Source organism: Bubalus bubalis, chromosome 14, assembly GCF_019923935.1.
Source record: "Bubalus bubalis isolate 160015118507 breed Murrah chromosome 14, NDDB_SH_1, whole genome shotgun sequence".
In the NCBI taxonomy this organism is placed as follows: Eukaryota; Metazoa; Chordata; class Mammalia; order Artiodactyla; family Bovidae; genus Bubalus; species Bubalus bubalis.
Window position 1 is genome coordinate 44528487 of NC_059170.1, and position 26559 is coordinate 44555045.

Here is a 26559-nt window from a genome sequence, read left to right on the forward strand (position 1 = left end):
CTTCTTGCAGTCCAAGGAACTCTCAAGAGTCTTCTCCAACACAGTATAGTGGGTTCACAAAGTAGTGATGATTTCTGCGTATACATATATCCCCTCTTTTGGGGATTTCCTTACCATTTAGGTCACCACAGAGCACTGAGTTCCCTGTGCTATTCAGTTATCATTAGTTATTTACTTTATACATATTAATGTAATACATCAATATCGCTCTTCCAATTCACCCTACCATACCCCCCTCCCCATTTACCCCTTGGTATCATATATTTGTTCTCTATATCTATGCCTCTGTTTCTGCTTTGTAAACAAGATTGTCTGTATTTAATTTTTTCAGATTCTACATAAATGCAGTAATACATTTGCTTTTCTCTTTCTGACTTTTCTCTTTCTCTCTTTCACTCCGTATGACAGTCTCTAGGTCCATCCATGTCTCTGCAAATGGAATAATTTTGTTCCTTTTGCCATCTAGTCAAGGCTATGGTTTTCCCAATGGTCATGTATGGATGTGAGAGTTGGACTGTGAAGAAGGCTGAGTGCCAAAGAATTGATGCTTTTGAACTGTGGTGTTGGAGAAGACTCTTGAGATGCCCTTGGACTGCAAGGAGATCCAACCAGTCCATTCTAAAGGAGATCGGTCCTGGGTGTTCTTTGGAAAGAATGATGCTAAAGCTGAAACTCCAATACTTGGGCCACCTCATGCGAAGAGTTGACTCATCGGAAAAGATTCTGATGCTGGGAGGGATTGGAGGCAGGAGGAGAAAGGGACAACAGAGGATAAGATGGCTGGATGGCATCACCGACTCAATGGACGTGAGTTTGAGTGAACTCCGGGAGTTGGTGATGGACAGGGAGGCCTGGCATGCTGCAATTCATGGGGTTGCAAAGAGTCGGACACAACTGAGCGACTGAACTGAACTGAATATTCCATTTATATATGCACCACATCTTCTTTATCCATTTGTCTGTTGATGGACATTTAGGCTGTTTCCATGGGTCTATGATTATTTCACTTTTGGATGATTTGGTCTGAGTTTCTGGAGGGCAAGGGGTGGACTGCACAATTAGGAATAAAATCTCATCCCAGCCCTCTCTTTGAAGTCACTTCTCTCTATTGCGACCCAGGATATTAGACAATTTGTTCACCATGCAGCCAATGCAGGAGCCGCCCAACCTTGGGCTTCATCAGAAAGCTTAAGACTGGTACCCATGTTCTCAGTTCCTGCATTCATAAGGGTTATCGAATTCAAGGACAAGGTAAACAATTCTCCCAAGAAGTCTCGTGTTACTTACTTTTGCAAAAAGCAGTAGATATTTAAAGATCTAAAACTACAAAGAGGAAAACCACCTGAGGATAACTCAGTTCTTTTCCAGTAGAAAGGCTAGTTTACAAGGTACATTTAGAGAGCAAACTAATTCTTCTTAAAAGAGACATGTTCTGGGCTATTAATGTCCTCTTTAAAAATCTTCCAAAACAAAACTACTGAAAAAGGCGCTAGTAGTAAAGAACCCACCTGCCAATGCAGGAGATGTAAGATACATGGACTCAATCCCTGGGTTGAGAAGATCCCCTGGAGAAGGGAATGACAACCCACTCCAGTATTCTCTCCTGCAAAATTCCATGGACAGAGGAGTGTGGCGGGCTGCAGTCCATAGCACCGCAGAGTCGGACGTGACACAGCAACAGACATACACCCACCCATACACAAGGTATAAGGCTAGTTACTCCTCCTCTAACACAGTCCTTTCTTCTGACACTCTACTCATTCTGGATATCCATCACTGCATAACAAATCACACAAGACTTGGTGGCTGAAAACAACCAGCATTTTATCATCTGGTTTCCGAGGGTCTGGAATTCAGGTAGGGCTCATCCCCTAAGGTAATACAGTGTTATTTCTGCCACATTCTACTGGTTACAAGTGAGACTCAAACCTGCTGCTGCTGCTGCTGCTGCTGCTGCTGCTAAGTCACTTCAGTCGTGTCCGACTCTGTGCGACCCCAGAGACGGCAGCCCACCAGGCTCCCCCATCCCTGGATTCTCCAGGCAAGAACACTGGAGTGGGTTGCCATTTCCTTCTCCAATACATGAAAGTGAAAAGTGAAAGTGAAGTCGCTCAGTTGTGTCCGACTCCTAGCGACCCCATGGACTGCAGCCTACCAGGCTCCTCCATCCATGGGATTTTCCAGGCAAGAGTACTGGAGTGGGGTGCCATTACCTTCTCCAGACTCAAACCTAGCCAGATGCAAAGGGAATAGAGTAGAGTTCACCCCTGAATGGGGTGGGAGGACAAAAAAAACAGGCACAATGGTGATGGTGGTGTGTCTGTCTTTAGAAAAATACAGTGTCCCCCAGCCTACAGTTAGCTCGTACAGCAGATGTCTCATTTAAGGAAGCCATGGACAGTCTTGTTTTCTAGGTAAATAAGACAAAGCATTTCTAAGCTGTTTGTAACACAGAGGAGGGGAAGAAAGCATCAAATCTGTGGGTTTTTTTTTTTTTTTTTTAGCCTATATGCAACATTAATTTAAGCTCCAATACTTTGGTCACCTGATGCGAAGAGCTGACTCATTAGAAAAGACCCTTATTCTGGGAAAGAGTGAAGGCAGGAAGAGAAGGGGATGACAGAGGATGAGTTGGTTGCATGGCATCACCAACTCAATGGATGTAAGTTTTAGTAAACTCCTGGAGATGGTGAAGGACAGGGAAGTCTGGCGGCTGCAGTCCATGAGGTCACAGAGAGTCGGACACAACTGAGCAACTGAACAACAAGAGCAGCAAATGCAACTTTAAAGAATATAACACTTGGAAAGCACTTTGTGAACTATAAAATAGAGCCCAACTTGTGGTCGCTCAAAGCAATTTGGAAACGTCTCTGAAGTTCTATATCTCTGAAATTCTGACATATTATCAATGGAGATGGCACTCTCCTTGGCAAGTTTTATCTACTTAACAAATACCACTTCAGCCACCCTAGGAAAGTGTATGGGTAATTCTTAGAGTCCTTTTTAAATAGAGAACTTGGAAAGTAAAAACCATCACCAAGACTAGCCTTATAAACTGTTTCTCCTTGGAAGAGGCAGTAAGTACAGCTGTGGGCAAGGAATATTTGCCTTGGGCTGCGGTTTAGGAAAGAAAGTACAGCAAAGTAGGAGCCAGGTGACCGGTCACTCTGCTCCCTCTGGAAGGGATGGTCCCATGGACATCCCAACACAAGTCCATTCATGGAAGCTGAAGTTTATTTCTTCTAGGTTCAGCCAACTCTCATTTCACATTTTCCTGGGTTTTGTCCATTTTAGCTCTGATTTTTAAAAATATCTTCGATTCAAGGTTGACATATATAAACATATATGTGACAAATCTATATGTATGACAGCCTTGAATCAAGAATTTATTAAAAGAAAATGCTTATCTCAGGATATTTAATAATGTTGGAAGGCTGTTTGCTATTATCTTCTGTTTTGGGGTGTGTAGATGTGTTTATGGAGAAGGAAATGGCAACCCACTCCAGTATTCTTGCCTGGAGAAGCCCATGGACAGAGAAGCCTGGCAGGCTACGGTCTAAGGGGTCGCAAGAGTCGAACACAACTTGGCGACTAAACCACCACCACCAGATGTGTTTAGAGACGGGTGAACATTTATCCCCTGAAGTGTTTTGATTCCCAAACTGTTTTCTTCTGATTGCAGCTCTGCGCGTGCATTGCCTGCCACATTCTGTTCTTTTTGTAATGGATTTTCTTTCCTGGACCAGCAGTGAGCAGATACAGACAAGGGCCTCGGGTGGCTAACGAGGTTTCTCGAGTCCCATGCGCCCTCTGCTGTTGACTTGGTGAAGTGCACTTTCTTTACTGCAGAGAGCACTTATGGGCGAGGGGGATTCTGCTATTACAATACTCTTTTTTTTTAATCTCTGGAGGACTCCTCCAATTTTACCCCATTAGCTGTACTTGCTACACATCATCTACAAGAGGCAATGACCTTTCAGGGTTCCCTTCCTTCTGTTTTGAAGCCTCGGGTCCCACATGCATTCCAATATTTCCACCCAGAACAGGTCTAGGGGTGATGTTGTCTGGTTTGGGTCACCCCACACTCCCGAGAGTCCTGTCCTTTCCTCCAGATTTTCTCTGCTGTCTCTGCCCAGTGCTCCTGACAGGGATGGGCTCAGAGACGCCTGGCTGGACTTGAGTGTTTATCTCATTACTCACAGGAAGTCCTCCCCCGGTTTCAAACCCCACTTACTAACTCTGTGACTTGGGACAAGCTCACTTAACTTCTCAGAGCCTGTGTTTACTTGCCTGTAAAATGCAATCAAGGCACTGCTCTCACAACACTGTTCAGTCCCTGAATGGAGTGACGTCCATAAAGTTTCCAGCACAGTGGGACCTGTTTTTCTTTTAATCACAGCTTTTTCAAAAATTCTCATCAGAAAAACTCTATTCAACTCAGACTTTTTTTTTTTTTTAATCATAACCACCCTTGGAAAAACCAAAAAATGACATCTAGGAGCAAAACTATTTCTTTTCATTCCCTGAATCCAGCTCCTCTGGGATCACTGCTATTCTCAGGCTTTTTAAATGTAACATTGTCCTCTGTGATTTCAAGAGCAAAGGGAGCATTTTTGTTGTTGTTGTTATTTAATTTGAAAAAAATTAGAAAAAGATCAGTTTGAAATTAAAGTAGCCAACAGACCAGAAGCAACAAACTTTCGAAACAAAACACCAAATGGCCAAAAATAAGTCAGTCTTAAAAGTACAATTTACAAAATCGCATATCTCATAAAAACAAAAAACATGAAATGCTTTTCCTTCTAGATTAGACTGTTTTCTCTCCAGAAAGAGGAGAAAAAAGCAACCAATGATGTGAGATTAAAATAAAACATAACTGTTATCCATCCCAGCAACGGGCTTCCCAGGTGGCTCAGTGGCAAAGAATCTGCCTGCCGATGCAGGAGCCTCAAGTTCAAACCCTGGATCCGGAAGATCCCGGGGAAGAGGAAATGGCAACCCACTCCAGTATTCTCACCTGAGAAATTCTATAGACAGAGGAGCCTGGTGGGCTATAGTCCATGGAGTCACAAGGGATCAGACATGATTGAGCAACTGAGTGCGCACACACACACACACACACACACGCCAGAAACATCTAAAGAAATGGCCCACAGGGCATCAAATGTGGAGTGTGTGAGTTGTAAAAACTTGGGCACATAAGTTAACTTTTCTAGGACTCAGTTTCCCCTTCTGAAAGTTAGGTGCTATGAGTCAACAATTTGGGGGTCTTTTGTTATCTGAAGTTCTTTGTCTATATAAATGCTCACAAAATTTAATTTACCATCTTGTCTGAATACCAATACTGCACCTGTTTTACAACACCTCTCAGGGAAGCACATTCATGTAGATAAGGCACAAATTTGTAAATGCCCAGGGCAGTAATACCCCTTGCATTTCTAAAGTTGTCTCCTTAGAAAATAAAGTCTCAAAGGAGACTTCATTTTCCTCCCCCCAAAATAAAAATCTACTCAGCAACATCTCAGAGACATGATTTTTTTCTTTTCATTGAAAATATAGCTTCTATAGTATTATTTGCCTTTCTGGGAATTTCATTCGATTTGGAGGAAAATAATAGCCCGTAAGACTGGATTGTAGCACATGTCACTTGTAATCAGAGATTCCAAGCCTCCCAATATTCAATTATGTTTTTGTCTGTTTTTAAGAGTGAAATCTGACTTAAAAAAAAAAAGTAAAAGCCTAGGGATGTCACAAAGCAAGGCCTTGCTCTCCCTGAGCATTTTCTTTGTTTATTCACAGTATTCTGAAGTCCCTGTGGAATGACAACTGCACCAGGGCCACGGAAGATTTCGTGTGAATAGGAATCCCCCATCACAAAGAAGGTTGATTTTCAGCTGGACACAAACGCAAAGTTAGAGAAAAATATTGGCAAATGTTCCTGCTGTGAGTCAAGATGCTGCAGTTTCATATCTGCTGCTGCTGCTGCTAAGTCCCTTCAGTCGTGTCCGACTCTGTGCAACCCCATAGACGGCAGCCCACTAGCCTCCCCCGTCCCTGGGATTCTCCAGACAAGAACACTGGAGTGGGTTGCCATTTCCTTCTCCAATGCATGAAAGTGAAAAGTGAAAGTGAAGTCGCTCAGTCGTGTTCAACTCTTTGCGACCCCATGGACTGCAGCCTACTAGGCTCCTCCGTCCATGGGATTTTTCCAGGCAAGAGTACTGGAGTGGTGTGCCATCTAGCCGACAATTTATAAAAGCCTCTTTAATCCCTATAGTGTCATTTTAAGGTAACTGGAATGCAGGATTTAAAATTTCGTGTGCAGAAGAAAAAAACGTGTGAAGACAGCAGAGCTCAGGTTTCAAACCACCTTTCCTCGGTGACACTGGGCTACCGCACCCTGGCTCTGCACTGGGGCAGAGACCCAGCAGACAGGCGAGCAGCAAGCCAAGGCAGCGGGCGCCAGGCGAGGTGGGAATGGGGAGGAGTTCCCTGGGCTTCGAAGGGAAGCAGGTGTGTGAACCTGGCCACCAGTGTGGGGGTCAGCCCCACTCCTGCAGGTATAGCTCAGTTAGATCTCCAGCCCCCTCGTCATCAGTGTCCTTCCCTGACCAGCTTCAACAGAATTTCCACAGCCTCTACCTGCATCCTCAGTCCTTTTATAGGCTCTGCATGCAAACAGAATGAATAAACAAAAAAACCCCAAACCCTCCCTTCACTCCCTTTCCTATTTCATCAACTCGCTGCAAAAAAATTAATGATAGCCTTTAGGGCACAGAAAGCATGGAGGCTTGAGGATACCTAGGAAACTGTTTAATGAACCATAAACATCACAAAAATATTTGTGTATTTCTGTTTCAGAGGAGATTGTGCAACTAGATTTCCTGGGTATTTTTCTACAGCCATGGGGAGGGGGAGGATCAGACAATGGTGGGGGCGGTGGTCAGGGGTCACAGGCTCCTGGAGGCACTGAGTCCCACACCCACCCACACCCTCCATCATGAGACAGAAAGTTCCTCAGCCTGCTGACTCTTGAGAATCAGGCTCTGTCCATGGATGGCACCTGGGGGCATGCTGTCCAGCCCTGATCAGGTTGACCTTGAGCAAGTCAGGTCACTGGTGCGGTCCAAGCCTCCGTCTTCCCCATGTCAAATGGGTATAAGAAGACTACTCATCTTTAGGACTGGCAGGAGCAGACCTGATAAGACAGCACATGGACTGTGCAGACTCAGAAAAGGTCAGTCAGGACTCCCAGTATGGTCAGCCTCAGGACTCTATCGACAGGCTCCTGCCAAAATCAAGTGGTTTCTTCAGTCTCAGTGGAGAAGTCTTCAGCCTTTCTCCATCAGACTCGGAAACACTGAACCCTATGTTAGAGGGCGCCACACGTGAAAGTCCTGAGTCCCAACTACCCAAGGGGCTCTGTCTGCTGGGAAGACAAGCAGCTAAGAGAAATGAACCAGCATCATCCCTTGAGCTGAAACATTTTCAGCCTATGCGTTTACTGCACTTTGATGAGGCACACGGAGGCTTCTGGGATCTTAGTTCCATGACCAGGCATCAAACCTGTACCCCCTGCATTGGAAGGCAGATTCCCAACCACTGGACCGCCAAGGAAGTCCCCCGTCCCATATACTTTCAGTCATCTCCAGGTTACTTATGATAGCTAATATAAGGCAAACAGTTATAAATACAAGGCAAATGCTACAAAACAGTTGCTGTGTGCTAAGTCGCTTCAGTTGTGTCCAATTCTTTACGACCCCATGGACTGTAGCCTGCCAGGCTCCTCTGTCCATAGGATTTTCCAGGCAAGAATACTGGAGTGGGCTGCCATTTCCTTCTCCAGGGGATCTTTCCCACCCAGGGATTGAACCCAAACCTCTCACGTCTTCTGCATTAGCAGTGGCAGGCAGGTTCTTGACACTGGCGCCACCTGGGAAGCCCAAATAGTTGCTGGTACAGCAAATTCAAGTTTTTGTTTTGGGGGAGCTTCTGGAATTTTTTTTTTTAATGTTTTCAATCCACAATTGGTTAAATCCACAAATGCAGAACCAGCAGATAGAGGGCAACAATAACATCCTCCTCCTCACAAGATATGAAGATGACCTGGACTGGGGTGATGGCCAGGAAGACTCAGAGTAACACAAAATGGGTACCACACCGGTTCATTTCAGGGCCTGACCCATGGTACTCAATAGCGCTTTGAAAGAATGCAAGGGTTTCACTACCTTCTAACCTCTTTTCTAGGACAGGAATGCTTTTCTCTGGGCACTTCCAATTCCTTCACACGCCACGGTGGCAGCAGACCTGGGGTGGGGGGTGGGTAACGGCTTTTTCCGTCTAAATATTCCTCTCCATCTTCTGCAATCTTGGGCTTCTTGATCTTTTCCCCACTCCTCTACTTGAAAAAATATCACTTTTATCACATGTTGCTCCAAGAAAAATACAATGTGCCCAGAGCACATTCCTGTCTGACTTCCTCTGGAAACACAAGTCAGGGTTGATTCCACTGACGGTGAGTGTCGTCACCCATCTTCTTGAACAATCCCAAGGCTCTCTCCTGGCTCAGTGCTCTCTTCAGTGCCCGGCTCAGGGGGGCAGGGAGGGAGGGGCAAGGGATGCTGGAGCCGGTTCAGATGCAAGATGAGTTCAGAAACCTGAGTTCTGCCCGCACCAGTCTTCTCGGGGGATAAAGAGTAGATATCTGCAGAGATCCCCAACTCCTGCCCTGGCAAGACAGCAGTGGGTCCATGGGACAGAACCCCAGGGTTCCAACAAAGGAACTGCCAAAGTCACGGTGTTGGTCAGGGGGAAAGCAATGGCAGGTCCGTGAGTTTTGTACGAAGCTAAATTTTTATATTTTTAATAGGCTGTGATCAGCATCACTGCACTATTTAGGGATCTGAAAGTTTTACTACTCATTTCCCCAGTCAAGTCATTTGGTCTCTACCTATCCTGAGTCAGCAGAATGAGAAGCGGGTGGTTCATTAAGGGTCAGCCTCTCCAGAGACCTAGCGCCATGGCGATTGCTGAAACCACTGTGGTGGTTTAATGGCCAGCACATCTCCAAACCAGCAGTCAAGACAGCAGTCTGCCTGTAGTTTCTTTAACACTTCTCCTCCCATTCTCAGCTTCCATCCACTGTTGGGAGGGTGCTGAGAACTCCCTGCCCTGAGAATGAGGCAGGAGGGCAGGAGAGAGGCAATTCCTATCAGGCACTTTGACCACAGAGTAACCACTCACCACTGAGAATACCCGACTCTACTTTTGACCATGTGAGCTGGTCACACTTCCTGCTCATTTGATCAGTTTCCAACTTTACATCCTGCTATCAGTTGAATGATACCCCTCCAGAAAGATCAGCGAGAGACCTGATCCCAACACCACATTGAACATGCCCTTTATTTGGAAATAGGGTCCATGCAGATTTCATCAGCTTAAGATGAGGTCTTTGGATGGTCCCTAATCCAATATGACTGGGGTCCTTATAAAAAAGGGAAATGTGAACACACACATGCAAAGAGAGGACCATGTGCAGACCCGGAGAAAGGACTCTGTGGGAGGGTGGGAGCGGAGACTGGAGCCCTGTGTCTGCAGGCTGAGAACTGCCCGAGGGCACCAGAAGGTAGGAGAGGAATCCAGACTGTACCATCCTTGGCACCTTCAGAGGGAGTCACGGCAGCCCCCAGAAATCTAATATATCTCAGTATTTTCACTAAAAGATGCTCTGGGGATGTGATAGGATGCTGCTAAGAGTATAGGTCCTGGCATTTGACAGACCTGGTTTGTATTTTGGCTTCCCCACTTTTGTGCTGTGTGATCACACACAAGTTACTTAACCTTTCTGTGCCTTGGGTCTGTGATCTGAAAAAAGAGGGAAAATAAAATCACTTGCTGTGTCCCACAGGAACAATACATGAAGCAACCATCTCATGCATTGAGATGAAGTAAGGCGTTCGGTGACCCTGGCTGGTGTGACCATCAGTTGGGATCTTGAAGCCCTTGTCAGTGGAAGCTCGTATCTCCTGTAGCCCACGGCGTGCTCCGTGGTCACATGACCCTGCATTCAGGAAGGCCCCACTCTTGGTTTAATGCTCTGCGACACCTTCTTGAAATTAATAATAATTTTTGACCAGGGGCCCCCATTTTCATTTTGCCTAACTGAAGTCGTTCAGTCGTGTCCGACTCTTTGTGACCCCATGGACTGTAGCCTACCAGGCTCCTCTGTCCATGGATTTTTCATTTTGCCTGGAGCCTTGCAAATTATGTACTGGTCCTGCCTGGCCCCTCCAGTCACATATGTGGGTTGAAAGCTTATGGTTCCTGGTGTGTGCAGGAGAGCGTCTTCTTTAGAAGTGAAGCAACTCTTCAGGGTTGGGAGCCTTTATTAGCTTTAAGCATCTTTATCCCTCAGCCTATCGCTCAAGTCTTTCTGGAGGCTGCATTCAAATATCCCAATGTCTTTCAGTTAAGTTCAATCACTCAGTCATGTCTGACTCTTTGCAGCCCCATGGACTGCAGCATGCCAGGCTTTCCTGTCCATTACCAACTCCTGGAGCTTGCTCAAACTCATGTCCATTGAGTCGGTGATACCATCCAACCATCTCATCCTCTGTCATCCCCTTCTCCTCCTGCCTTCAATCTTTCCCAGCATCAGGGTCTTTTCAAATGAGTCAGCTTTTCACATCAGGTGGCCAAAGTACTGGAGTTTCAGCTTCAGCATCCATCCTTCCAATGAATATTCAGGGTTGATTTCCTTTAGGATGGACTGGTTGGATCTACTTGCAGTTCAAGAGACTCTCAACAGTCTTCTCCAACACCACAGCTCAAAAGCATCAATTGCTTCAGTGCTCAGCTTTCTTTATAGTCCAACTCTCACATCCATACATGACTACTGGAAAAACCATAGTTTTGACTAGATGGACCTTTGTTGGCAAAGTAATGTTTTTTAATATGCTGTCTAGGTTGGTCATAGCTTTTCTTCCAAGGAGCAAGTGTCTTTTAATTTCATGGCTGCAATCATCATCTGCAGTGATTTTTGGAGCCCAAGAAAGCCAAGTCTCTCACTGTTTCTATTGTTTCCCCATCTATTTGCCATGAAGTGATGGGACCGGATGCCATGATCTTAGTTTTCTGAATGTTGAGCTTTAAACCAACTTTTTCACTCTCCTCTTTCACTTTCATCAAGAGGCTTTTTAGTTCTTCTTCACTTTCTGCCATAAAGGTGGTGTCATCTGCATATCTGAAGTTATTGATATTTCTCCCGGCAATCTTGATTCCAGCTTGTGCTTCTTCCAGTCCAGTGTTTCTTATGATGTACTCTGCATATAAGTTAAATAAGCAGGGTGACAATATACAGCCTTGATGTACTCCTTTTCCTACTGGGAACCAGTCTGTTGTTCCATGTCCAGTTCTAACTGTTGCTTCCTGACCTGCATACAGATTTCTCAAGAGGCAGGTCAGGTGGTCTGGTATTCCCATCTCTTTCAGAATTTTCCACAGTTTATTGTGATTCACATAGTCAAAGGTTTTGGCGTAGTCAATAAAGCAGAAGTAGATGTTTTCTGGAACTCTCTTGCTTTTTTGATGGTCCAATGACTTTAATCTCTATCTTAATTTGAGCGTTACATGCACTTAAGAAAAAAAATCTCTCTTGCAGAAACTTGTTCCAGGTTTGAGGAAAAGAAAGAAGAGAAAGCGCTTTCATGGCTCATGTTCTTCCTGACTTCATGGCCTGAGCCTCAGCGCCCTGGGCTGGTGCTGCTGAGAGAGGGGTGGCTCCTACAGAAACTGGAAGGCTGCCTCACAACAGGCAAGATTTTATTTTTAGCTCAAAGGGATATTCGGCCTCTTTAGTCACCGTGCCCAAGCCTTCAAGAATCTTCGTGCCTTAACTGTTTAAGTCAACAAAGTTGAGGTAAGTACCTGCTAGAGACGATGTGGAAAAAAGGGAGTCCTCCTATACTGCTGGTGAGAACGTGAATTGGTGCAAGCCCTATGGAGAACAGTATGCAGATTTCTCAAAAAACTGAAAATAAGAACTACTGTATGTCCCACTCCTGGGCATATACTTAGAGAAAAAATGTAATTCAAAAAGACACATGTACCCCAATGTTCTTTGCAGCACTATTTATAAGAGCCAGGACATGGAAGCAATCTAAATGTCCACAACAGATGAATGGATAAAGATGTGGTATATATACACAACGGAATATTACTCAGTCATAGAAAGGAATGAAATTCGGTCATCTGTAGAAATGTGGTTGGACCTAGAGTCTATCATACAGAGTTAAGTAAGTCAGAAAGAGAAAAATAAATATCATATATTAGAGAATATGTCTGGAATCTAGAAAAAATGGTACAGTCCAGTTCAGTCGCTCAGTCATGTCAGACTCTTTGCAACTCCACGAACTGCAGCACGCCAGGCTTCCCTGTTCATCACCAAATCCCAGAGTTTACCCAAACTCATGTCCATTGAGTTGGTGATGCCATCCAACCATCTCATCCTCTGTCATCCCCTTCTCCTCCTGTCTTCAATCTTTCCCAGCATTAGGGTCTTTTCAAATGAGTCAGCTCTTTACATCAGGTGACCAAAGTATTGGAGTTTCAGCTTCAACATCAGTCCTTCCAATGAACACCCAGGACTGATCTTCTTTAGGATGGACTGGTTGGATCTCCTTGAAGTCCAAGGGACTCTCAAGAGTCTTCTCCAACACCACAGGTCAAAAGCACCAATTCTTCTGTGCTCAGCTTTCTTTATAGTCCAACTCTCACATCCACACATGACTACTGGAAAAACCATAGCCTTGACTAGACGGACCTTTGTTGACAAAGAAATGTCTTTGCTCTTTAATATGCTGTCAAAGTTGGTCATAATTTTACTTCCAAGGAGTAAGCATCTTTTCATTTCATGGCCGCAATCACCATTTGCAGTGATTTTGGAGCCCAGAAAAATAAAGTCAACCACTGTTTCCACATCTATTTCCCATGAAGTGATGGGACCAGATCCCATGATCTTAGTTTTCTGAATGTTGAGCTTTAAGCCAACCTTTTCACTCTCCTCTTTCACTTTCATCAAGAGGCTCTTTACTTCTTATTCGCTTTCTGCCATAAAGGTGGTGTCATCTGCATATCTGAGGTTATTGATATTTCTCCTGGCAATCTTGATTTCAGCTTGTGCTTCTTCCAGCCCAGCATTTCTCATGATGTACTCTGCATATAGGTTAAACAAACAGGGTGACAATATACAGCCTTGATGTACTCCTTTTCCTATTTGGAACCAGTCTGATGTTTCATGTCCAGTTCTAACTGTTGCTTCCTGACCTGCATACAGATTTCTCAAGAGGCAGGGCAGGTGGTCTGGTATTCCCATCTCTTTCAGAATTTTCCACAGTTTATTGTGATCCACACAGTCAAAGGCTTTGGCATAGTCAATAAAGCAGAAATAGATGTTTTTCTAGAATTCTCTTGCTTTTCCCATGATCCAGCGGATGTTGGCAATTTGATCTCTGGTTCCTCTGCCTTTTCTAAAATCAGCTTGAACATCAGGAAGTTCATGGTTCACATATTGCTGAAGCCTGGCTTGGAGAATTTTAAGCATTACTTTACTAGCGTGTGAGATGAGTGCAATTGTGCGATAGTTTGAGCATTCTTTGGCATTGCCTTTCTTTGGGATTGGAGAGAAAAATGACCTTTTCCAGTCCTGTGGCCACTGCTGATTTTTCCAAATTTGCTGGCATATTGAGTGCAGCACTTTCACAGCATCATCATTTAGGATTTGAAATAGCTCAACTGGAATTCTATCACCCCTACTAGCTTTGTTCATAGTGATGCTTCCTAAGGTCCACTTGACTTCACAGTCCAGGACGTCTGGCTCTAGGTGAGTGATCACACCATCGTGATTATCTGGGTCGTGAAGATCTTTCTTGTACAGTTCTTCTGTGTATTCTTGCCACCTCTTCTTAATATCTTCTGCTTCTGCTAGGTCCATACCATTTCTGTCCTTTATTGAGCCCATCTTTGCATGAAATGTTCCCTTGCTATCTCTAATTTTCTTGAAGAGATCTCTAGTCTTTCCCATTCTATAGTTTTCCTTTATTTCTTTGCGTCGATTGCTGAGAAAGGCTTTCTGATCTCTCCTTGCTATTCTTTAGAACTCTGCATTCAAATGGGAATATCTTTCCTTTTCTCCTTTGCTTTTCACTTCTTTTCTTTTCAGAGCTATTTGCAAGGCCTCCTCAGACAGCCACTTTGCTTTTTGGCATTTCTTTTTCTTGGGGATGGTCTTGATCCCTGTCTCCTGTACAATGTCACGAACCTCCGTCCATAGTTCATCAGGCACTCTGTCTATCAGATCTAGTCCCTTAAATCTATTTCTCACTTCCAGTGTATAATCACAAGGGATTTGATTTAGGTCATATCTGAATGGTCTAGTGGTTTTCCCCACTTTCTTCAATTTAAATCTGAATTTGGCAATAAGGAGTTCATGATCTGAGCCACAGTCAACCCCCGGTCTGGTTTTTGCTGACTGTATAGAGCTTCTCCATCTTTGGCTGCAAAGACTATAATCAATCTGATTTCAGTGTTGACCATCTGGTGATGTCCATGTATAGAGTCTTCTCTTGTGTTGTTGGAAGAGGGTGTTTGCTATGACCAGTGTGTTCTCTAAGCAAAACTCTATTAGCCTTTGCCCTGCTTCATTCTGTACTCCAAGGCCAAATTTGCCAGGTGTTTCTTGACTTCCTACTTTTGCAAAAAATGGTACAGATGATCTTATTTGCGAAACATAAATGGAGACAGAGACATAGAAAATACACCAAGGAGGAAAGGGGTGGGGGTGGGTGGGATGAACGGAGAGGTTGGGATTGACGTAGATACACTACTACGTATAAAACAGATAATGAATGAGAACCTACAGAGTAGCACAGGGAATGCTACTCAGTGCTCTGTGTTGATCTAAATGGGAAGGAAATTCAAAAAAGAGGGGGTATATAAACACACAGTTGATTCACTTTGCTGTACAGCAGAAACTAACACAACACTGTAAAGCAACTATACTCCAATGATTTTTTTTTAAGTATCTGCTATAGATACGCCAGTGCTACTCTGGCAAAAACCAGACAAGCCCGTAACTTTCCCAGTGCATCTCAGATGCAGACAGGTACTGAGAATAGAGACTGATAAATGAAGCAGGAGCCCTTGAGATCAACAGCTATGAACCCTTGACATGCTTGTGGTTTTCCAGCCTGGCCACCTTCCTGGGGCAGACATAGACCAGGGGATGGGTTCACACAGGGGAGTCCCCTGAGAGAGACAACAACAGAATTCAGGTTTATGCCAAAGAAGGGCTATCACCCTAGACCCCAAAATCCAAGCTGGGAAGGAGGCAGGTGAGGATGTGACATGAATGAGGTGCAGGGACCCGATGGCAGGGCCAGTGGATTGTAGAGCAGGGCAGGGGCTGAGCCAAAGCAACTCTACATGAAAAACAAGGCTTCACATCTCATCATCGAGACAGAGGACAAGGTGGTTTGAGTACCCTCACCAACGGCCACTGGTAAACTTGTCTGTTGAATGTTAAATCCTTCTGAAAATGCTTTAGCTGTTACAGTATTTTGCCCCTGCTTCTGTGCTGGATTTTCATACGGTGTGTAAATACGCTTAGATTGTTTTGTATCTTAGTCCATTTTCCCAGCACTCACTAAAAAAAAGTTTCCTCAAAGGTAGTTTTGTTAAATTGAATAACACACAAGTATACAGCTGTATAAGAACCTTTAGTTCAGTCAACCTTCAACAACTGCTCTGCCGTTTATTGATTTTTGTCTCTGTTTCTAGAATGATGTTTCATTTATAAAAGCATCAGAACCTCTGAGAACACAGTCTTGGTTCTCAAGTGAGGCTCTTTTTCTCTCTCCAGAAGAACTGAGTACAGCTTCCTCCGAAGCATTCCATTTTTTTCCTCAATCATTTTCCATGGTGTGTACAGGGAATTCTTCAGTACAGTAAACACCAACTAAGACCCAGATGTTTAAATGAACTTATGGAAAAACAATGGTGAAAAAATGCTACTTTTTCATACTATTCATTTTCTTTTATCCTTAATGTTGATCATTTTTTTCTCTTGCAATTGTTATTTTAATGGTTTCTTGGTACTTACACTAAATGAAAACAATGCCGTAGGAAAGTAAGTCAGAAAGGGAAAAACAAATAGCGCATATTAACGCATATATATGGAATCTAGAAGGATGGTACTCATGAACCTATTTGCAGAGCAGTAATGGAGACACAGACATAGAGAATGGACTAATGGACACGGTTTGGGGAGGAGGAAGGAAAGGGTGGGATGTACCAAGAGAGTAATATGGAAGCATACATTACCATATGAAAACTAGATGGGAATTTGCTGCATGACTCAGGAAACTCAACCCGGGGCTGGGTAACAACCTAGAGGAGTGATGGGGAGAGACGTGGGAGGGAGGTCCAAGTGAGAGCGGACATGGGTAAACCTATGGCTGATTCATGTTGATGTTTGGTAGAAACTAACACAATTAGTGAATATCGTAAGGCAATTATCCTTCAATTAAAAGTAAATAAATTTTAAAAATAGGAAAAAACTAAGAAAGAGATCGATTTCCACCTTATGTCAACAGTTAAAATTAGATCTGATGATAGATCTCTTGAGATCTTAAGTCATAATGTTTAAAATCTCATCTCAGAAATATCTGTAAATGACGTGACTGACAAGGCCTTAATCTCCAAAATATACAAACAGCTCATACAACTCAACAACAACAAAAAACAAACCCAATCCAAAAATGGGCAGAAGACTTAAGCAGACATTTCTCCAAAGAAGAAATACAGATGATCAACAGGCACATGAAAAGATGCACAACATCACTAATCATGAGGGAAATGAAAGTCAGAAGCACAGTGAGGTATCACCTCACATCTGTCAGAATGGCCATCATCAAAAACAAGAGAGGTTACAAATGTTGTTGCTGATGTGGAGAAAACAGAACCCTTTCTGCACTATTGGTGGGAATGTAAATTGGTGCAACCACCACAGAAACCAATATAGAGATACCTCAAAAATTTTACACTAGAACTGCCACATGGTCAATTCCAATTCTGGATATTTATCCAAAGAAAATGAAAACAGGAACTTGAAAAGATATCTGCACCTCATGTTCACTGCAGCACTATTTACAATAGCCAAGATATAGAAAAAAAAAATCTAGCTGTCCATTGATGGATGAACGGATAAAGATGTGGTTCAGTTCAGTTGCTCAGTCGTGTCTGACTCTTTGCAACCCCATAAACCGCAGCACGCCAGGCCTCCCTGTCCATCACCAATTCCCAGAGTTCACCCAAACCCAGGTCCATTGAGTCAGTGATGTCATCCAACCATCTCATCCTCTGTCATCCCCTTCTCCTCCTGCCCTCAATCTTTCCCAGCATCAGGGTCTTTTGCATTGAGTCAATGAGTCGCATCAGATGGCCAAAGTATTGGAGTTTCAGCTTCAACATCAGTCCTACCAATGAACATCCAGGACTGATCTCCTTTAGGATGGACTGGTTGGATCTCCTTGAAGTCCAGGGGACTCTCAAGAGTGTGGTACATATATACAATAGAGCATTATCTAGCCATCATAAAGAGTGAAATCCTGCCATTTGCAAAAACATGAATGTACCTTGAGGGCATCCTACTAAATGAAATAAGTCAGATAAAGAAAGACAAACACCTTATAATCTCATTTATATGTGGAATTTTTAAAACACACACACACAGCCAAGCTCATAGAAAAAGAAGACAGATTGCTGGTTGCCAGAGTTGTAGGTGCAGGGGGTAGGGACAGGGGATGAAATGGGTGAGGGTGGTCAAAAGGTGGGTGAGGGTGGTCAAAAGGTGCAAACCTCTAGGTATAAAATAGGTAAGTCAGAGAATGCAGTGAACAGCATGCTGACTACAGTTAATAATACTGTATTGCATATTTGAAAGTTGCTAAGTGAAAGTCACTCAGTCGTGTCCAACTCTTTGCGACCCCATGGAATTCTCCAGGCCAGAATACTGAAGAGGGTAGCCTTTCCCTTCTCCAGGTGATCTTCCCAACCCAGAGATCAAACCCAGGTCTCCCACATTGCAGGTGGATTCTTTCCCAGCTGAGCCACAAGGGAAGCCCAAGAATACTGGAGTGGGTTACCATTCCCTTCTCCAGCTGATCTTCCCGACCCAGGAATCGAACTGGAGTCTCCTGCATTGCAGGTGGATTCTTTACCAATTGAGCTATCAAGGAAGTTGCTAAAATAGCTCTTAAAAGTTCTCATTACACACACAAAAATTCTGTAACTGTATAGTGACAGATGTTACCTAGATTTATAGTGATCCCTTCACAATATAAATACTGAATCATTAAGCTACACACATGAAACTAATATAAAGTTGTTTGTTAGAAAATAATTCACAAACTAGGGGTAGTCTGGGTCCTGGCCAGTCGCAACAAGTTCTGAATGGTCCGACTCACCATCAATGCAGGCGTTTTCTCTTCCCTTCCAGGCCCCTGGACATGGGCCTCTAGGTTCTGCCTTGACCCCATTCTACTTGTCCTGTGGCTGTCCCTGGGTTAGTTCACTGCCCCACTCTGGTCCCCTCAGTATCCCAGTACCCCAACTCTGGCTCTTCACTGACAATTTCTATTGAGGTAACATGCAGGACTTTTAAACTCAACAGATTAGAAGTCACACTCAGTATTTCTTCCCCACTCTCTCCCTTGGCCACACATGCAGAAGGACACTCACACGCTCACTCAGGAATACCCACCCCATCTGATTGGTCCATTTTTCTCAAAACATTCCTTTCCTTGACCTCTGTGACACCATCCTATTAAATACAGATCTCTAAAGGAGCCCACATATCTTCCAGTCTTTGGAATAACCTATGAAACAAATCTGCAGACACATTTGCTCAGCACTGGAGACCTAGAAATGTCTCCATCCAAATGCAGATGGATGTTAAAGTCACCCAGCCTGTCTGATCACAGTATCATCTTTTCCAAGGCTCCTCCTAGCCCACCACTCTCCTCTGAATCCCTGAAATACACACTGGAATCCTCTGTTCAGCTCCTCTCTTAAATGCAATCAAGCCTGAATAGCCAGGGGTACCAATGGGTGAAAAGTACCTAATAGATTGCAGGCAAGCTCTGATTCAAAAACAACTGCCAACAATGGGTGTGTCTGAATTGGGGGCTTCTGATGCGCTGTCTAGGGAGGCTGGGTGAGCTCTGCCTGCTTACCACAGCTCAGGCTGCCCACTCACTAGGGCCTGTTCGCACTGCTGACCAAAGAACTCCAGGTCCCTCAGACCCGATCACACCAGGGCGTGGGATGGGGGGAGCACTGATTCATGTTAATCAGATGCATGCGTGTGCAAATGCTAAGTTACTTCAGTTGTGTCTGATTCTTTGAGACCCCAGGGACTGTAGCCCGCCAAGCTCCTCTGTCCATGGGATTCTCCAGGTAAGAATACTGGAGTGGGTTGCCATTCCCTCCTCCAGGGGATCCTTCTGACCCCACAGGGATCAAACCCATGTTTCTGATGTCTCCTGCATTGGCAGGTGGGTTCTTTACCCACCTAGCACCACCTGGGAAGACTAATCAGATGCATAGAAGCTGGCAAGCCAACAATTCACTCTAAATTTACAAGGGGCGGGGGGTTTACTCTGCCTTTTAAATGTCCAGAACATATATTTTTACTCTTCTGCACACTGCTGCTAAGTCGCTTCAGTCGTGTCCGACTCTGTGCGACCCCATGGACTGCAGCCCACCAGGCTCCTCTGTCCATGGGATTCTCCAGGCAAGAACAATGGAGTGGGTTACCATTTCCTCCTCCAATGCATGCAAGTGAAAAGTCAAAGTGAAGTCGCTCAGTCGTGTCCGACTCCTAGCGACCCCATGGACTGCAGCCTACCAGGCCCCTCCGTCCATGGGATTTTCCAGGCAAGAGTACTGGAGTGGGGTGCCATCGCCTTCTCCTTCTGCACACTAGTATTCCTTGAACATTGCCTAGACGTTAGGAGGTTTTGCATGAACTAAGCAATTTCCCCAAGTGGACCCCTTTAGAATGGTGGATCCGGAAGACGCTTCCTGGTTCTGGGGCTAAATGAAGTTGGCAAACATTCCATATTACGGAGTCATCCTAAAGAGTCCTGATGCACGTAATAATAATAACGGCACTGAAAAGTCCTACAGTGGAAAACCTGCTTAACCTTCTTATTTCTCTAAAACATTTTACCCCTGTGACTCTGTAGTCATTTCTCTGGAAAAGTGCCTCTGAACATGCCACTGTGTAAATTCTGTTCCGGACATACACTTCATGGTGTGTGTGTATCTGAATCTGGCCACCTCCAGCAAGTCAGTAGGGGCTCAGCTAAAGGAGTACTGGGCTTGAGGCTCTACTTCCAACTTTGGTGCTTTAACCTGTCCAGGCCTCTGTTTTTCTACCTACCAAATGGAATTACTAGTGTTGTTGTGACAAACAACTGTGATATTATCTGGAAACGCATTTTATAAAGCACTAGAATAATATGATTATCTGCTAAGGATATACTTATTGCTCTGCCACTCCTCCAAATGCTTTTTACAGAAGGAAACTTCTGTTCACTCTTTCAACACCCATTCACGAAGTGTTGGGCAGTAAGAGCTTGGAGCTGGCTTTCACCCTTAGGAAGTTCAAAGACAGAGGTTGAGCAGGGGCCACTGAATACTGCTCAAAAGTAATTGCTTCCCAGGTGACTCAGTGGTAAAGAATCAGCCTGCCAATGCAGGAGACAAAGGATGCGCAGAAGACGAAGGTTAGAACCCTGAGTTGGAAAGAGCCCCTGCAGTAGGAAATGGCAACCGACTCCAGTATTCTTGCCTGGAGAATCCCACGGACAGAGGAGCCTGGTGAGCTACACTCCGTGGGGTTGCAGAGTCAGACAGGACTGAGCAAACACGCACGTACAATACACACCCAAGGACTTCGGGTGCCTGACCAGGGAAAGGCGGCCGGAGTTCAGCTGAAACCACTAGGAATCTGGCAGTATCATCAGACCTGGATTGACATGAGGAATAGGACAGAACCTCGTGGTGGAATGTGGGCAGTGCCTGTGCTAATTGGGCCCAACTGTGGCCGACCTCTCAGGGCTGCATACCCTCGGACAGAGGAGAAATGAGTTATCTCTCTCCTCCAAGAGGAGGGGGAGGATTTAGCTCCCCAAAGAGACTTTTCTGGAGAAGAAAATTCCTCTTTGTAGTGGGTGGTGGCCCTTGAATTTGAAGAACTGGGAGGGGGACCTGGGGCGGGTTTGGCGGGGAGGGCTGCTTGGACATTCTCTCTAAACAAGCACATACCTGCAGCCCTAGAGGGAGTCAAGCTGCTTGCATCTATTTCTGCATGGGGGGGAGGGCAGGGCTATTTTAGATCTCTTTCTTCCCTTAGAGAACAAGTTGCAGGAGGGAGGGCGTCTCCAGACAAAGGAGGTCACAGTAGCAGTGTGTTCTCCTGTCCCCAGCCTCCAAAGGCTGAGAGCAGAGTCCCCAAACCCCAAAGCTCCTGTCAACCACCAGTGTTCTTTCTGAGGTCCCAAACAGGAGCCCCCCTGCCCCCCCATTCCCCTCGCCCCCCTCAATCCGAGGCCATGATGCTGTAGAGGTGCCAAGGCAGGGACAATGCATGTTTGTTCTAGAGACAGAATTGGAACTGGAGGCCAAAAAGGAAATGCCCACCTCTATGTACACTCATAAAAATACTCTTGCATACTTGAACTGGGTAAAATAGTACCAGTTCCACAGTCAAAAAACATAACTTACAAGGGAAAACAATCCGAAAAAGAATGTATCTCTGTGTATAGCTGAATCACTTTGCTGTACACTTGAAACTAACACAACAGTGTAAACCAACTATATTTCATGTTTTTTTTTAGAGTCATAGTAAAAACAAAAGAACATGACTATTTATTCTGTATAAAGCCGCACTGCCTAAACTGCAGCATGCCACTCTGCCAAGGCTCAGAAACCCCCAGGTGGGGGTCTAGACAAACAGGGCGATTGGAAACACTGTTTCCACCGCACAGTGACGCAAGGTCATAACCACAACCGGTCTTGATGTAAAACGTTGACATTTTGTTCTGAGGATTTTTCACATGAAAGTTGATGGTTTTCAACAGTGCATTAAAATACTATTCTTGTTAATGACCGAGTTCCGCCAGCTGTTTGTTTTTGCTGCAATATTTACAAAGTCCTGTTGGCCGGAAGAGTGCCCTGGGGTTTCCTTACTGATGACAGCACGTTCCTAAGAAACCCCACTGTGCCTGAAACCCTCAGGGCTGCAAGAAAATACAGCCCCCCAGCTTTCGGGTTTTTGTGGCTTTCTGTCCTGAGTTAGGAAACCCCCCCTGCACCCGCCTCCACTAGAGAAACCAGGCGCCGGTGAGGGCCCGAGGTGGGGGCGGGGTCAGTCTCTCGCCTGTATTTCTTGGCAACACATCACAGGCTTTAAAGCTGAATTCTGCAAACTCTCCGAAGTCCCGCGGCCGTAGGGGGCGAGGGGCGCGGGTGGGTGGACCCTGCGCTGGTGGGAGCCGAGTCCAAGGGTGGAGACCGAACCTGGGGATGGGGGGGCGTGGAAGCCTCAAAGTGTGAGAGTGACCTCCCTCCCTTCCGCGCAGGAACCCTGGGCTCCTCCGCCTGCTGCACCGCCATCAATCACGGCGACAGCCCCTTAGTTCCCCGGCCGGCCTCTCCCCCGCAGGAGTGGGTGAGGGGAGGAAATCTCTAGCCCGAGCGTCTGCCCCGCACACTGGCCGAGCGCACCGACCCGGTCTGCCCCGGGCTTGCGACCCCTGCTCCAGGTTGCGCGGCTCAGGGCGCACTTGACACGCCGTCTGCATCCCCGCAGGTCCAACTGCATTCAAGTCCCCGCGGCCGTCCGCCGTGCGCGCGCGCACCCGAGCCCCCGCGCCTGCAGCCGCGGTGTCCCCCTCCCCACTACCCTCCGCGCAGAGGCCCCGGGAGGATTCCCGCTGGGAAAGACCACCCTGGCCCAGTCCCGGCGCCCCTACTCCCTGGTGCCCCCTTCCCCGTGCGTCCCCACGACCCCACAGCCGCTCGATTGCCAGGCCCCCCCGGTCTCCTCCAGAGGGAAGGAGCGTGCGAGGACTAGCACCCCGCGCCCCGAACCCTGCAGAGCCCCCGCCCGCGTGCGCCCGTTGGGGGGTCTCCGGGTGCTTGGGGTGCAGGCCAAGGGGGTGGGGTCTCCGCTGCCGCCGCCCCTTACCTCGCACAGGCCCTCCCCGCAGGTCTTGGAGAGGGGGGCGACCCGAGCCCCGCCGACCGGCCCCGGGCTGACTTTCCCCGCCCGGGAGGCGCTGTTGGCGGAGGAAGAGGAGGCAGGCGAGGGAAGGGCTTTGTGTCTGCCTCGCGTCCTCCCTCGGCTCCAGCTCGGGCCATCCCCCTCCCCCAGCCGCCCTCCCGAACTCTGGAGCGATGGGGCGGGGGAGCCGAAGGGGCGAGGAAGGCGCCTGCGCGACCCGGGTCCACCCCCGTCCTTCCCCCCCCGCCCCCACCCCGTACCGCCCACTCTGCGCCCCGGGACGCGCAGCCTCTACGCTCACCCCGGCAGCCGGCGCCCCGGCGGCAGGGCAGAGAGCTGCGGCAGAAAGTTGATCTAACCCGGCGCGAACCCCGCTGGCCCGGCTCCCGACACGCCTAGGCGCCGCCGCCGCGCTTTGCTCGCTCCCCCGGGGAGAGCCAGGCTGTTGTTCCCGGAGACAAGGCCCAGCGTCCCCTTTCGATCTGCTCATCCCCACGGCTGCACGAACGCGTGCACCCCTCTCCATGGAACGAGCCCCACCGCCCCGCCGCGGTCACCGATCCGCCGCGCGGGCTGGGAGCCCTAGTCCCGGAGGCCCGAGTAGGGCGCGGCGCTTTGTCCCCGCTTTGAACGCGCCGGGTGCCTGCCGCGCGATGTTGTGCTCGTCTTCGCTGGATAGGGGGCCGCCTGGGTTTGTTTCTGCATGAGCAGGCCAGCCCCCGGCCCGCGGGAGTGCGAGGATGTGGTTAGGCTCCGCGCTGGGAGACCTTTCTCACCCCTGGTGGGGGCGACGCACACAGGCAGAGAGGCGAGGGGGTGCGGGCGGGTTCACCGCCCCGAACCAGGAGTGGTCTGGCGAGTCCCTGGTGAGGGGAAGTTCTCTCACTTCCCCGCTGGAGAGAAATACCTCAAGGTTACCAAAGTAGCTGGTGTCTCAAAAAAACAAAAACAAAAGAACAACTCAGAGACACCGTTTTTTGGATGGAGCAGAAAAAGGAAGCCAACGGACAGAAATCTTATATTTTGTTTCCTTTCTGCCCCAGACCTTCTAAAAATCCCCAAATTTATCCTTTGTATTCAGCTAGACTCCCAGGAAGACGGAACCCACTGTGCTCGTCTTCTGTTCCAAGTCAACCATTCCATGAATAATTGAGCACCTGCTTTTGTGCCAGGCACTGCTGTAATGTTTGGAGATGAGCTAGAGGACAAAAGACCAAAAGATCTTTGTTATTGATTCCAAACAAAGATCTCCCTGCCCTTGGTGGAACTGACCTACTTGGACACTTGGACGGGGGTGGGGTGGGTGCAGGGGCAGAGGGTGACCCATGAGCATCAGTCAGTTAATTATCGGGGCTGTAGAGGCCGTCAGCAGTGGGAACTGGAGACAAAGTAAGCAGGCTGGGGAGTCCTTGTGTCTGGGGTGCTCCGAGGAGGCCGGCCTGAGCAGGTGGGATTCGGGCAGGTGAGGAAAGGAATAACCTGCAAAGAGGACTAGGGGTAGAGACTCTGAGCTGCTGGGTAGAAATCACGAGAGTCTACATGGAGGGTAATGTGGTCTGGCTACATTGCTGAAAAATGGGTCTGATGTTGTACCAGGAAGTCCATTGCAAGGGGCAAAGGTGGAAACAAGTTAGGAGACTTGAAATGATCTCAGATTGAGAGAAAGGTGGCCAGAGCAGAGGTGAAGTATGGATTCTTACTGGTTTTGCAGGTAAAAATGTCAGGAATTCCTCTGCGGTTGGATACACTGGAAGAAGGGAGAAGCAGACAGGTATAGACCGGCCCCACATCTCTCCCCCTTCCCTCCCTTCCTCCACCAGGAATGATTGTGTTTTGTAGACAACCCCAGGTAAATACTTGGAGAAGGCAATGGCACCCCACTCCAGTACTTTGCCTGGAAAATCCCATGGATGGAGGAGCCTGGTAGGCTGCAGTCCATGGGGTCACTAAGAGTCGGACATGACTGAGCGACTTCACTTTCACTTTTCATGTTCATGCATTGGAGAAGGAAATGGCAACCCACTCCAGTGTTCTTGCCTGGAGAATCCCAGGGATGGTGGAGCCTGGTAGCTGCCGTCTATGGGGTCACACAGAGTCGGACACAACTGAAGTGACTTAGCAGCAGCAGCAGCAGGTAAATACTGAACAGGTATGGCCTCTGCTTTCTTCCTGTTCTTTTCCTTTTCTTCTTTTCTAGCACCCTCTTGAAAACTTCATTCATCTTGTGGACACAGGCTCAATGTATCCTAGAACTTGGGACCCATTAGGCTGTATTCCCCCCAGGTAAACATTCTACTGTAGAGATGGATTTGGGGGTTACTCAACCAAACTGTTTACTGAGTAGCAACTGTGTATGTGCCAAGCTCTGTTGTAGGCTTTGGGGCTACAGCAGGGAACCAAACAGACAAAACATTGTGTTCTCCTGGAACCCTCAGTCTCATGGGGAGAGAGTCAATAAACCAGACAAACAAGGAAGATATGTGACATGGTTGATGAAACATAACATGGTTGATGAAATGTGCCATGGAGGAAAAATGAACCTGGGGAGGGAAAGAGAGGGTGCTAGGGAGGCTGCGATTTGAGATAGGTGGTCAGAGAAAACTCCAGGAGGGGGGGAAAAAAAGAAAACCTTTTTAAAAATAATGAACCTTGGACCCTCTCAGGGACATTCTCACACTTGGCAGGTTTGGTCTCCCCCTACCCGGGTCCCTGGAGACTGCAGTGTGCACTCCAGTCAGCCGCAGAGACCACACGTGCTCTGAGCACACTGCTGTCAGCTGAGGACCAGCCAGCCAAGAAAATGACATTTCTAATGAAGTTATTTCCCTTCCAGAGTAAACCAAGCAGTCCTGGTCTGGAAGCATTGCCCAGAGCTGGCCACTTGGCCATTTGTTTCTTTCCTCTGTTGAGCAGGGCAAATAGAGGTGAGTGTCCTGAAAAAAGTGGTTTGGTTTTCCAGGATCTGAGCTGTACAGTCATCGCAAGGATAATGATGGCTTCTCTTTATTTATGCATCTGCAGTGGTAAATGGGTAACGTTTCCTTCATCAATCCCCATAGCCACCCTGAAATTATTGGAGGCTTTCTTTGTGACCTAGTATATGATCTATTTTGAAAAAAATTCCATATTTATCAGAAAAGGCTTATTAAATGCTCCCCATAATCTAGTTCATACTTAGCATATAATAGTTGTTCAAAACTGTTTATTCCTGA

The 26559-nt window shown here is 46.7% G+C and overlaps 1 protein-coding gene across 5 annotated transcripts in view; it reads right to left on the reverse strand.

Annotated features, from left to right (window-relative positions):
• The window catches only part of RIN2 (Ras and Rab interactor 2), a 211035-nt gene extending 187500 nt beyond the window's left edge, over positions 1 to 23535 (reverse strand). For 2 of the 5 annotated variants that reach the window (XM_044927992.2, XM_025264169.3), the window contains exon 1: positions 23312 to 23532. The gene's annotated coding sequence lies outside the window, so the exon portion shown is untranslated. Of the gene's footprint in view, positions 1 to 23311 lie in introns of all 5 variants that reach the window. The other 3 variants (XM_025264175.3, XM_025264172.3, XM_025264174.3) reach the window with 3 other exon arrangements.
• Positions 23536 to 26559: the final 3024 nt, after the last annotated feature.